At 41.8% G+C, this 14,634-nt stretch overlaps 1 protein-coding gene across 3 annotated transcripts in view; it reads left to right on the top strand.

Moving 5' to 3' along the window:
- The window catches only part of cadm1b (cell adhesion molecule 1b), a 160,334-nt gene that overhangs the window by 35,273 nt on the left and 110,427 nt on the right, over positions 1-14,634 (top strand). The gene's annotated exons all lie outside the window — the stretch shown is intronic.

Genomic DNA, 14,634 nt, shown 5'->3' with positions numbered 1-14,634 from the left:
TTTGATGACACTGTATGAGTTTGGAGGTGACAAGATGTAGGCAGTGATTTGTCTGTGATTTCCTGCCAGGATGAGCTATAAATGATTTTCTCCTTACCCCTTTGATTTTTTTTTAAGTAGGCTGAAATTAAAGACATGCCGGCTCCTTCTGAGCAGCTTTTTAAATCTTCCTGTTTGCTTTCTTTGCTCAGAGTGACCCATTCTGTAATGAACAGATCCATAGTGCTTGTTTCATCTCTCTGCTGCTTTATGTTTAAAGCAATACCAGCTCTGCCATTCGGCTGCTCCGAACACTTCTGTGATTTTCCAGTGGGCTGAACGCTTGCCCAGTTTTGCACAGATCCAGGTTCAGTTTCTGGCAGTGTTGTTGTCTGATTACTGGTGTGAACCAAGCAGTGCAGTTAGCGGTGCTAGTGGATGGGAGGTTTTTAAATAGACCCTGATTAGAAAGGTTCATCTACGCAAATTACACATTCGCAAATTAATTTCCTACTAAAATGAAAGAACTCAATCTCATGGTGACCAGAGGACCATCAGACCTGCTCCTACAGAAACAGAAGATAATTAGACCCGTTATAAAATTAGAGATGAACCCGTCCCAATACAGAGACAACATCAACACTGATGGCAGCGTAATGTGTCTGCAGTGAGGAGGCACAGTTAAAAAGAGCAGCAGCATAGGTCATTTTGCCTGCACTTTGCAGTTCTCACTTTCCATCAAGTGCTAAAAAAACAACATTTTTGGACACACCAGCGGCACGCTTCGAGTTGCTATTTTTTGGTATAATTAAACTGTTGACAACTGTTGGATGGATTGCCTGTGAGTTTCACTGGGTGCATCGTCTAAATTTAAATACTCATATCCATATACGTGCAAATGACGGACATTCCCATCATTCTCAGCAGTACTTTTGTTTGATTTTGTGCTATCTTAGCATGCTAACATGTAGCGATTGCAGATGCTAAATGTCAGCAAATCAATACTGTTACTGTGACCGTGCATACATTAGCATTTTGCAGCGTGTGTGGCCATGCTAGCGTCATGTGAGGCTGCAGACTCTTGGTCTTGTTCGTCAGTAATGACCCAAACAGCTTCTGAATTTTGAAGCAGAAGTAACTCCCTGTGGTCGTTAAAGAGTCAGAAACATGTTGGAGGGTAGCTTGAACATCTGCATGTGTTATGCCTTATCAACGAAGCTACTCGTTTATAGTTGAGGGGATGCGGTTGGCAACTTCCTGTCTATCACTTGAGGCACAAGGCTGTCAAACCAAGAGTGGAGAAGCAGCGCTAGTCACATTAAAGGAAACCCGGACAACTCACCTGGGTAAAAGTGGTGGTAATGTTGAACATATTGTTAGGAAAACACAAGATTTTGAAATTATTTTACAAGTTGTGCACAAAGCACCTGAGGTTTGATGAGGCCTGCGCGACTTCCTTTATTTATACTCATAAATGCCCCTCTGTTTGCATTCATTAAAATGCCATATTGATTCTAAAGGACTCCACTCTGACCCTGTCGTGTCTCAGAAAATCCCAGTGGCTTAGTGCTGTTGATAAGACAAACTTTTGTACGAAGCTTTTCATTCACACTTGCAGCTGCAGTTCACAGCTGTCAGAGATTTAAACATAGTTCAGCCATAGTTTTTGACATGTTTAATACTGACAAGAGCTAAAGATCAATTCTCACTCACTTCACACCTCGCCCATCATGCTGAGCGTCACGCTGAGCATCTTCTATCATTTCAAAACGATAACCTTAAAAGCATTCACAGGTTTCACATAAATTCTCTAAAAGGAAAGGGTTTTGTTGTTTTGTTGTTGTTCTTATGTTGTTTTTCTTTTCTCAAGTGAATCCCGAGAGATGTACTCCAGTTAAATATGATATTAAAGTCAGAGTGTCCACATTATAATTTATACAGGGCTAGATCTAATTTGTCTTTCTGACCCTTCCATAACAGCAACTCTGGAAATAATGTTTGTCTTTTTCATCACTGCCTTTTTTTTAAAAACTCACTCAACTTAACATTTTCGTCATATAAAACATTTATTACTGTAAATCAGTGGCACAGTACATATATTCACTCTAGGTATTAGACTTGTAACCTTTTGCTTACAGCAAGCCTTCATAGTCATTATATGTGTAATGTGGAAATGGTTTTTCCAAAAGGTCAATTGCTTGGTCAATAAATGATGTATTTTAAGTTCAGTTTTCCATCTTAACCAATAAAAACATCAGCTTAGCGCTAAGAGGCTGAAAAGAGAGAAGTATTTAAATTGAGGAAGCTGTTCTCGTCATTCATTTAATTTAGCTTTTTGATTTATTCGTTAGTATTCTGTTGCTTTCCAGTCAAATAATAGATAATTATAGGTCAGTTATAAACAAACTCATGACATGTGACTTTACACTTTACTCAGTGATTATTTAAAGTGTCTTGAGTTCACTAGAGTAAACTCTGGAAGTTCTACAGGAAGAAGAGAATTTGAAAACAAGGAGCAGGTTTGCATGATGGCGTGCATGTGCTGAAGATTATGGTCAGATCATGATCACCAAGAAGCAGAGAAGCAATTCGGAGGTTTCAAGATATCAATGAATATCATAAATGAGGCAATAGTCTGGAAATGTGCTTGTCTTTGTGACCAGAGGAAAAAAAGCAACCAACCTGGATTATCCTTTAGTGCTATTTCGTCTGCTGGCGTGGGTCTTTAGGCTCAAGGTGTCTGGGATCTTTTGGCATCTGCATCGTTAGGCATAGCAATAGCGAGAGAGGTCTGTTGTTCCCAACTCATTATTTATTATTCGTCTGCCAGGAAGGCCGCAGTGTTTTTGTAGACCTAATCAGATATTTCTTGGTGCCTTAATCAAATGAGCAAATGAAGTAAAATGTGTCCAAAAAAATGCAGCATATGAAAAAAAAGCAAAAACTTCTCTACAGAACATGAACCACGGTCTCCTGGTTGACAATCCTGTGACTTAAACCAGCGGTCCCCGATCTTTTTTGCGCCACAGACCGGCTTATGTCCGATAATATTTTCACGGACCGCTCTTTAAGGTGTCACGGATAAATACAACCAAATAAAACCAGTACCGGTACCAAAAAAAAGATGATTTATTCATAACACACGGAAAAAGACCCGGGGAAACCGAGTTAACGATAAAAACAATAGAAAAAATAACAATAAAAACCATAAAAACCATAAATTTCACACCCGAGCCTCAACTGTCGCAGCCTGGTACCAAATGACTCCGGTCCATGGACCGGAGGTTGGGGACCACTCACTTAAACCACTGTCACCCCTCCACTTCCTTACTGCGAGCTTTGCCAGTCTTTAAAATGGGTCCCTTATCTGGAAGTGGCCAATATAGCCAAGGCATGAGTGCCAAAGGACTGCTTGTGCATACTGAGATGAGGATAGCGTCTGTGTGACGCCTCATGACGAAAATGCATTAGGCACCCTGTACTCTTACCTGCATAGGTGCCCAGCTTTGCCTAATTTCACAAAATAGATGTGGACATTATTATTGTAGGGTCTTTGCTTTACAATATAAAAGATCCCGAGGCAACTTTTCTTGTGAATTGATGCTATATATTGATAAAAATAGAATCGTAAAACTTCTTGGTCTCACAACCTTGATAGGGTAAAGAGCTTGTCTGCAATTCCAAGGCCAGATGTGACTCTGGCCGTCCTCGCTCACCGCCTCCTTTCCAAAACCTTACAATAAACTTGTTCCCCTAATAACAGGCTGAGAGCCTCTGGTTGCCTGTTTTGCAGATGGGATAATGCATTTAAAAAACACATCATGCCGTTTAAGGCATCGGACAAATCTTGCATTTATACATATTTTCGGAGCCACGGGGTGCTTTTGTGTTGGCGTTGCATGTTTGTTTCAATAAGTGGATTTACGAGAGCAAAATCTTACACATGAAAAAAAATAAGTCTACAATATGGTATGAAGTGTTTTGGAGCTCACGCTGTGACAGACTTTGGCAAAAATGTGTTATCATTCATTTACACATGAAGAGTGTGAAAAAAAGTATCACCATATGAAAATGTTGTCATGAGATGGTAATATGGATGGAGATTATAACATTAACATATTGTCCGGCTCCACATTAAAATGTGTTTTCTGTCTCACTGCCCCCATTTATCTTATTGATTGTGGGATAATGTTTTCTTTTTATTTCCGGCGCCATGCGACAGGCGTTGATGCCGGCGAAAACGGGGCCGTCCGCGGCTTTAAGCACGCCTCACCCTGAATCATCTCATCTGATATTCTCCCTATTTCTTTTCCCCTGGATTATGAATAAAATAATCATTGTTTGCTCAATGAAATTTCTACCCCACTTCCCTCTGCTGATGATTATCTTGTTTAAAGTATATCAGCTGGAAAATATACTGTGTAATTTGAATGGCAATGATTCCACCAAATATGTTTGGGGAGAAACATAATATTGTGAGCTCTTATTGCTTTTTTATCTTTAGAAATGCCTTTGCAGTTTCCATTCAGAGGCGTCAAGATCGTATGAAATGTGCAAATTAGGCAGTCCTCACACCTGTGAATATGACCTTTATAGTGCGAGGATGGGCTTCGACAGCATGTGCGTGTCTGATCATTGTTTCCTGATAAACAAATGCGCGCGCGTGTGTGAATTTCACGAGCGTTTGCGCATGTGTAGCTCTGTGTGTCGTGTGGGAGATTCCTGCTTAGCCTTGGTCTACTTCAGTATTGACCTAAAGCTGTCTTTGCTCTGTCAGAGGCTTTAATGAAGATGGCAGAGTGAGGGTCAGCCACCCCTCACTTCAGAGCTCGCAAAAGCTTTCGCCGGCCATTATGTTCCTCGAGGGTTCTGTTTTGTAAACACATATTTCTCAGCATGCGTGTGTGTGTTTGCGTGTGTGTGTCTGTGTCTTTTGGGAGGGGGTGGGGGCTTTCAATTAGGTGGGCGGCCAGGTCATCAGATGTCTGTGTATTGAATGACTGTAAGGTTTCAGACTTTCCTGCTAATGCTTAGCCATCTGGCTCTTATGCCGGGCTGAAGCACCGAACTCCTTTCAGACAGCTTTCTAGAGTTTTCCAGACGTGTTTTATGTCAGAGAAAAAGAAAACACATTTCTGTTAACGCTTTCCAACTGCAAGTGCGTGTTTTTTTTCTTCCCTCCTTTGAGCTCCGCGCCCATTAACGATGATATGCTAAAACGCTCTGCAAAATAGTCCGGCAAGACCAATGTTCCCATCAGCAATGTTTGTACTGATATTTCTGATTGTCCCCCAGGACAATTAAGTAATCTTTATATTTAATAGGACAACTTTTCTTTTTTTTTTTTAATATGAGGATAAGCCTCATAACTAAATTGCTGCGTCTACAGTTGGAGCAGAAATGAGTAATCTGTCCCTGGTTCTGCTGGCTTGAATTTTCAGAGTGAGTTAGACAGATGGTTATAGCCGGGATTTCAAAGTGATGGAGTAAAACTAACGTTGCCTGCCTTCGCCAACTCTAATTCTTTCATCCCAGCGAGTTGCACTTAACGAAAGCAGCCCCTTGTTGCCCAAATGAAAGTGCACAACAAAGCGAATCTGCTGACTGTCACTACTCAGCACATCAGCCTTCTTGGGTGCCATACTGAGCAGAGCAAAGTGAAGCAGCTTTCTGCACTCGACTGCTTCTTCCTTCAGGCTGGTGCAGCCCAGAGTCCTGAGAGGTAAATGGATGAATGGAGGCTTTATGGAGATGAGGAAGTGTAATGGTACTCTCTTCTCAATCCCGGTGGCTGGAACAGTAGCTCTCTGTGTCTTTTATCAGAGACATGAAAGGAGGACAATAAGCCTCTCTGCTATCAACAATATGGTGTCATTTGAAGCAGATTATCCCTCTGTTGAAGTAGAGGAAAATAAAAGACTAGGAGACAATGGATGGAGTTATGAGCCAAGGTTTCTCCTCCCATGAGGAAATCCTCCGTTCTGCTTTGTCTTATTTCAAAAAATCTAATCTGCCAAAGTGCCCACTCGTTGTCGTGTGAGGAAACATTTTCGCACTTGAAACGTGAATGCCAAATGTAAAGTTTTCTACACTCAAAGCATCTTAAAGCATCATCGAGTCTAAATGATTTTCCGGTATCTACTTAATGTTAGATGTGTACCCACTCTTTCCTTTTTAAGCGCCAGGGGATAACTTTGGTGCTTAGCATCTGACAATGGGAAGAGAAAGGGCAGAAAAACTCATAAATTATTGAAAAGATTTCCCATTTGAAAAAGAATAGAAATAGAGAAACACTTGTAATTATTAATGTTTATGTTTTAGATGTAGTGTGTATCTTAGAAGACCCTCATCCCATCATTTAATCATTAAAGGTCCACTTTATATGCTCTTCTTAATATGTGCCTAATTTCAAATGAACTTGTTTAGCATTAAAAGCAACTACAGATATACACACATTCCTTTTTTAAATTTCATCTCTTTGCATGGCACCAGTTTTGTAGCAGTGCACATTTCTAAAGCACTCTGGGGGGAAATAGCATTGTTAGTTAGGAGAGCCACAACACCTTATTTTATTAAGATTAAAAATCAAAATAAAAGCAGTAAAACTGAACAAAAAATAATCCTCCACAACCTAACACACACAGTCAGAGTCCTGCAGAAGTATCTCCAGGCTCAAGGAGTCCTGCGACAGATGGTCTGGGCCCCACAGAGCCCTGATCTCAACATTGCTGAGTCAGTCTGCGATTATATGAAGAGACAGAAGACACTGAGACAGTCTAAGCCCACAAAAGAACTGTCATAGGTTCTTCGAGATGTTAAGAAAACCCGGCCTGCCACTGTCAATTATTTTGAAAAGCTTTGTGCAGGTGTACCAAGGACAATTGTGACTGTTTTAAAGGCAGTTGGCAGTCACACTGAGTATTTCTGCACTGCCAAAGAGGTGCCTAAATGCAGACTTCATTTTTATTTTTTGCCAGAGGTACGTGCACTGAGAACCCATTTCATTTGCATGAATGAGAGGGTCACAAATTCCCACACAGCGCACCGCTGGTGTCTCTCTGAACGCGGTGTTTGGCTTTTGAGTAGGACAGCAACAATTATTTTTACTTGTAAGATGCCAATTATTTTCCCAAGTAATAGGAAAGTAATTTCTTGTGCACTGTTAAAACCTCTGCAAAATAAAACAGCAACAGCAGTTATAATTTCCTGCAGCCTGTGCAATGCCTTCACAGTGATAGCTCTGCTACACCAACAGCTCCAAACACAAAAGCAGCTGAATTTACTGAAATGTAAGAAAAAGTAAATTAATAAAAGCCGGAACCTGAGAATGTTTGGCATATGGGCTCAAATGCACTATTCAACAGTTGGCTGCAGTTTAAATACCATAAGCATCAAATACAAGAGAAGTCACAAGCGAGCCTCTGAGAAGTGAACTTTAATCTTGTTATCTTATGAATTCCATGTCAGCCTGCCCCCACACAGTTTACATCCTTTGGGGTCAAATTTAAAGTTCACCCATCTATCATCCCCTGTCTCTGTCCCTAAATCAGCTGTAGAGAGCCTGTTACAATCTCTTCCATCACTCCTCCCAACAAGCCCCAGGCTTTAAAAGGCAATGCTCCTTCATTGCCCAAATTGAGACTAAATGCTGTAGTAGAGCCCCAGTTTAACAGTTTGACACTTTATGCCATCACTTATCCAGCAGGACACTATATAGATTGAACTACCTCTCATATAAATAGCACGAGCACAGTTATTGTGATCTTTTGCTGCCCTATCGTTCTCTTGTGTATTGGTCTTTTTTGATTGTTGTCTCACGTCAGTCACTCCTGGTTAGATTTCTCATGAACAAACTCTTCAACCTCGTTGGGGATGTTTTTAAACAGTGACTCGAAAAGTTCATTTCGATTCCATCGCCTTAAAGTTAGTTAAAGTGATAAAGTATGACGTTGTAATACGTGTTTGATATGAACTGTTTCAGAGGGGGGACAGGTCTCCAAGAGAGACAAACAGAACATCACGCTTAGATAAAAACGCACCAAAACTGCCGTCTTAAATTTGACTTTACCGAGATGCGATGAAAATGATGACAGCGACTGCAATCAAAGGTACCGATTCTGCGCCGTCATGGGGGTTACGCACGTGAGGAACGACAGTCGCTGTGCGTAGAAACTTGTGACAAAGAGAGGGAGAGACAGAGGCAGAAAAAGAGATGAAGACAGCAGAGAACAAATTATTGGGATCAAGCCAGATGCTTCAGGTCTCCATAGAAACTCCCCACACTTCACACTCTTCTCTATTTTCCTTCCATTTCTTTATTTATTTTGTTGTCAGCAGTTCCAGAATAACTTAATTAAAGCCAAGGCAGGCTAGCATGCTGTGTGAGATGACAGGAGGCCTGAGATGATTTGTGATGGATTACTGCATTTTATCTTCCCTTTATTTACTCGGTTGAAATGCACTGAAGCCTGCTATAATGCCAAATGAATGTGTGATAAACAGTGTTTTTGTGTTTGCTCAAAGTGATTTAGCAAACAAGTCTTTGCAAATATGCATGAGACCCCCCCACCCCCCACCCCTTTACTTTATACATGATCCGTGTTTTTGTTTTGAACCGGTGTCCTGCTGTCTGTGCAGATAAAAGTGGCGGCAGCAGCGGTGGGTACCTGTAAAAAGCTCCGATGTAGAGCTCCTTTGATAAACACAGCTCTTAATTGGACATCATGGGGGGAGTAAAAACACATCATCTTCACGTGAACTGGTTAACTAGCAAAGTTTGCTTCCTGTTTATTTTCTGTTTACGTAGCATCATCCCAGTCGTGCCAGTACAAGGTCACGGAGATTTCTGGATGCACAAATTAGCATCGGTGATGAATTCAAAGTTGAGCCAGATTTAATGCTTGAGGGGTTTTTAAACAGTTACAAAAATGCAGTATATGTCTTAAACCTTCAGGGTTAGGTCCTCCAGGCAGAAAATATTATTTTTCCCTCCTACACATCCGTTTGAACTCCAAAATATAGACCTAGTTTCAGTCTGTCTTCATAAAAAACTTTAACTTTGACTGATATCAAATACCGACTGAGCTGTCGCACGCTGTCAATCAGCCTACTGTATCAAGCGCTCTGTCAGTTGGCGCTGAGAAGTGTTATTTTGCTATTTCAGGGCTAAACTATTGAACGTGTCTTAGATTTTTTTGCAATTGAAGCTTCAAAATGAAGTACAGAGTGGATGCACCCTAGTCGCCTCAAGTTGCCTCTTATTCTGTGTTTGTCGCCCCAAATCAGAATAATACTCCCACTGCTGGGTCGAGCTGCGCTACTTTTCTTTAAAGGCTGCTGAGCTCTGTGGCAGTCGAAGCTAAACTCTCTGCAGGGTTGGAGTTCAATGATCTGAACCTGTGAGGGGTGCTAGGATGGTTAACTGGGGTGGACGTTTGTTCTAAAACATTGTTTTTTTTTTTTCTTTAGTAATGCGGTATACAGAGCTGCCACTACCCCCGAATTGCACTTGAGACAGTGTAACTGGGCTTTTGCTCTGTGGTTTTCTCTTTCTACTAATGGACTGTCCTCAGCCAGGGGTGCTATCCATCACATGCACTACCTGAAGTCTGGAGCCTCTATAAAGATTGGGACTGTTAAGAGAAGATGGATGGCTCTTGTCGCTGCCAAGCATCATCCTCCAAATGCCTAAATTAAATCTAGAAAATCTCATGGGGAGGTTAGATTAGCCTAGTAATAGCAGACGTAAGGGAGGACTTGCCTTGCCCCCGTTATCACTACACTGGCAGATCTTTAGACATTTTATAAAAACTGTGAACATTAGCTTTAAGAGTCATTTTAAGGTTAGGTGAAGAGCACTTTATAGATATGAGATAATCTCACCTTGGTTAAATTCCCAGCGAGAGCTGTGCCACAAGGAGCAGGGAGTGGACTAGCTAACTGGATCTTTCCTCAGTCCCTCCCCATGCTCCTTTCTTTCTTTCTTTTGCCTCTGGGAATTAGTCAAAGAGTGAAACAATCGTTAAAGAAGTCCATATTAGATTGACCTTTGTTTCTCAGCTTACACCTCTTTTGGTCTTTTAAAAGGTTTGTTGGTCCTGTGGCCTTTTAAAGTCAGTGGTTATGGATTTGTTTCCTCTCATTGAGGTGGTTGACTGGGGTAGCATGGTTTTCATTCGCTGCTGGAAGCCCTTTAAAAAACAAGCACACCCAGTTTCATAGACACAAATTCTCCTTCACTTTGTAGCACTTTTTCAGAGAGGGCAAAGTACAGAAATGGGGTGTAATCTGTTGATTATGATTGATTATGAGGGTAGATGTGCTTCTTTTGAGTTACTGTCTGGATCCAAGAGATGCCTAACGCCTGTCTTTTCAGTTCAAATTACAATTATTCAAATGGGTGGATAAAAAGTAATCGCGCAAACTTTTCTTACATTATCTGAGTGGCTGAAAAATGGTATTCTTTGTACCTGTAGTTTGAAAAAGTACAGCAACTATTATGGAACTATTAGGGTGCTGTTATTCCAGAAATAATGTCGTTTAGTTTCAAATACTGAGATCAGTCTATGGGCAAGTAGTTCCACTCTCGTCTTTTGGCTCTGAACAATGTCAGCGAGAGCTGATATCCTTAACATGCTCATATCAGGCACATAGCTCTGGCTGTGAGCACAGCAGTCCCACCAACCTGCTGTTCAAACGTGCTGTTTGCAGTGGGGAGCCAATCACAGAAAAGCTGGTTTGCAGGGAAGGGGAAGGGAGCTTAAACAGTTTGTTTCAGGGAGTGTGTAAACTGAAGTGCTGCACTGAGGCCCAGTATAAAAAGAATAAGGATTATCTTGAACATTGACTCATTCAAAGCTACTCAGGTAAAGTCCAAGAATAAAAATATTGAGGTGGAAAGGAGCACAATAGGTCTCCTTTACATTTTATTGAATTATAGTCATGGTGTCGTTTAGTTCCCCTTCACCACTCAGGGTCCTGGGCGGGCTGGAGCCTTTCCCAGCTGTCACTGGGAGAGAGATGAGGCACACCCTGGACAGGGCAACATTGCTAACCACTGCACTGGAAGCAACATTTTAGATTTTGCTCATTCCTGTTGATAAACAGGTCGATTCTTGAATTTCTTGAATTGAAATTAGATTGAAGATTCAATGTGTGGTTATAGTTTCTGTAAGTCTTAATGGCAACACTCTGGGCAGGCTGTATGTTTTTTTTAACACAACTAAGACTAATTGTTTTATTATTCTACTGGTTTTAAGAGTCCTGATCTGCTATAAAGACAACACTGAAATAATTACAGAGTCTCAGACAGAGTAGTCAGAACAAAGGGGACGGAGAATTAGTGTGATGGCTAAATTCAGCATAATGAATAATTTCCACAGCACTTAGTCCATCAGTGTACCAATGAAGTCATCTCCTACCTTTCACTCTGCTGTTCTGGCTTCTTAATCTCCAGCCAAAGTCCTGTGATCAGTCACTTTTATTATTATTTCTCTTCTGCTTTCACTATATTGCGAACACTTCCTGTTTGTGTTTCAAATTAAAAGGCTGCTGAGGCCAGTTTCAATAAGGAAATTAGCGATGACACACATGAAAACACAGAGGCCACAGTTCACTGATAATGATTAATAAGAATTGCAGGTCAAAGACATAAAGGTGATTAATTAAAGGTACATTATGTGGAATATCTCCCACTCGAAGGGGTCACTGCTGTTTTACAGTAGCACACAGTTTGAATTCTACACGATGCTGCCTTGCTTTTTAACCCGACTTTTAATAAATACAATAGTACGCAGACATGAAAGCAGCAGATGTTTGTTTCTACCAAGTTGCACAATCTCAGCTTGCAAGAGGACCAGGCCTCCAGTCTTCTGCATCAGTTGATGCCACTGGTCACTGGAAGTAGATGGTGCCAGGAAGAAAACAAACTCTAGGAAGCCAACTATCCCATTGGTTGTGTGCTCTCCAGTGGTCGCTTAGCGAGAGCGTCAACCCACGGTGCATTTACTTTTTTTATTCATCGCATGCCTGTCCTTCAACATGATTGACAGGAGGTCAGAATCATATTAAAACATGCTCTTTTTGGCTCACCTATCTGTGACCTCAGCAAACACTTTCCTGATGATTTCATGGTCTCATTCACATACAGGAACATGTTAGGTGTTTAATTATATTCCCAGTCAGAGTCAAAAAGGACAGTAGCGCGCAGTACTTTTTGATCAGCATGCCACAGGAGTGTGCGGTGTCCCTCGGATTCTCAGTCTGATCCACTCGTCCAGGCTCAAAACAGCGCGATGCACAGCTCAAGGCTGCACAACTGGACTTTGGCACGGGCACCACGTTCCTTCTTTTATATTTATGACCGTAGCTGTTATTTCATCGCATCATTAATTCAGTAAATGTTAAAAGGCAGTGTAGCTGTTGCGGAGGGGTGAGCATAATATGGCGATATTGTTGCACTGGTGGCTTTGGTGCTTACAAAATGCAGGCTAAATTCACTAAAACTGAAGGTAAACAACAAGACATTTTTATTTTTCAAACAACAGCAAACAAATTAAAGAGGAGTAAATCAGCAAACGGGGTTTTTAAAAAAATCTGGTCCAGCATGCTTGGAAAATTAGAAATCATCATCTGTCCTTTATGGAAAGCTTATTTCAAATCGCCTACAGGCCTGGCTCTCTGCAGCTGAGGTTAATGGAAAATATGTTAAAAATGAGCAGTCCAACATACATACTGCACAGTCACAGCGCTGCAAAGGTTTACACCGACTTCCCATTTAAAGTGAATTTGTATTCGCTGTCAGAACATTTTCCCTGCATTTGGATAGACTGCAGCTATTTATTAAATGGCTAATAGTGAACACTGCGGGCATTGTGGCCAATTGATATCCTCATGCTTTCCGTGAAGCCTATTATGTAGACTTAAAAAAAGAAAAAACACGGGGCTTCTTCTGAATGTTTTTCTGATAAGTATTTTGACCGCCAGCGTGTTCGATAGTCTGTAAAATACAGTACTCCAGCTACTGTTCCATGCTAAGCCCAGGGGAGGGTCGCTGCCAATCATTTTTAGTTTGAAGTGTAATGAACTGCCACCAATCTTTCCTTCACAGTTTCTACTCTAACATTCAAATCTATCATCAAGAATATCACGCTGCTGCCGCTGCACTCGGTGGTAAGTGTCTCTCCTCCACTTATTCCAATGTATCATGAAAGGTTTTTATAATTTTTTCCCCCTTCCTCCTGCTAGCAGTGTAAAGCCCCATGTGTATCATGTCTGAGTGCTACAAGGGTGGGAAAGAGTGGCTTTTCTCATTTCCTCTGACTGTTTTGGAACTGAATCACATTAGCACAGTGACAGGGAGTATGACTAGACCATAAAACATCTCGCTTTGCCTCTGTCCAAATGAGAGATGTGTCTGCTCAACGCTGCAGGTGCTTGCAGCAGCTGAATGATGCAACGAGAATATTGAAAATCACTCTTGCTAGCGTTTCTTTTTAAGGCGGCCTCTCTGCTGCATCTCACTCTCGGATGGTTCGTATTTAGCGTCTTGTCAGATCTAAAGGCGTCATTACTGCACCGAGTGCTTGCTGTTTTATGGCGCTTCTGTAGTGCACCAACTCTTTGGGGTAGGAGATACTGTTGAGCGGATCTAGCAGATCTGGGCAATGCCACTGGTGGGTAACAGGCCAAGATGTGTCAGGGGACCAGACTGTTATTATCTGCGATGAAAATCCATGCTATCCTGACGGCTACAATTAGTGTCAGCTGGGGTATTGAGTCTTTAAAAAGGACTCCTGGCCTTTTGGCTCCCAGCCTGTCTGGCTATAGATGTCTCTAATGAGTCATTAGCCGCATGGCCTCTCCTCTCATGAGTCCACCCCATAATGGCACACCTTTCATCTATTTTACAGAGAGGCTGTCGTTGGTCATTAGTACAGCTCTGAAGTCCTATTACCTTTACGTCAATGATGAATGAATAAAATGCGGTTGCCAAGAACAATATCTCTTCGTATCCTGTGGTCAGCCATGACTCTGTTTTAATTCAATTTCTCCTCTACCATTAAGTGTAATTGATAATTGATGTGGTCTAACTTCATTGTCAGAAGATGCTGAATTTTTCAGACTAAACCACGGGGCACGTTGTCATTGCCGCGTGTTTACTGGAGGTGCATTTTGCTGTCTTCAGCAGAGCCAGTTTGCTGTCACGGATGATGACTTGACACTGATGCGATCCGCAGGGAGCTGCAGCTCTCGGGAACAAACCTCCTAAAATAATGAAGCTGCTTTAGTCGTTTAAAATGCTGCACGGTGCCCACAAGTGCCATCTTGCCCGCGCCACTCCGTACCGACTCCGTGCCCTCGCGTCTCTCTGAAACTGTGCCGCTTCGGATTGTTGTTTTCTCTTCATGTGTTTGTTTTTGACACAGGAGCAAATTGTTAGTGTGCGCAGCGGATTGACAACCACAGGCATGCACAGAGTCTTCGGTTCAAAACGTAGGGCAGTATCGATGGCTTCAGAGGCTTGTTTTGCATAACACCGCCCGAGGAAATATCCGCTTTTCTTTTAACTTCAGTTGAACGCTGCTCCCTATCAGAGTGCCAGTTTAGCCAGGCTGCAGGTCTGCTGCTGTGCGTGGTTTCACTCACACGATGGCA

This window comes from Oreochromis niloticus, linkage group LG14 (assembly GCF_001858045.2).
Source record: "Oreochromis niloticus isolate F11D_XX linkage group LG14, O_niloticus_UMD_NMBU, whole genome shotgun sequence".
Classification (NCBI taxonomy): Eukaryota; Metazoa; Chordata; class Actinopteri; order Cichliformes; family Cichlidae; genus Oreochromis; species Oreochromis niloticus.
The sequence above is the reverse complement of the archived record's forward strand: the minus strand, read 5'-3'. Positions and strand labels throughout refer to the sequence as shown.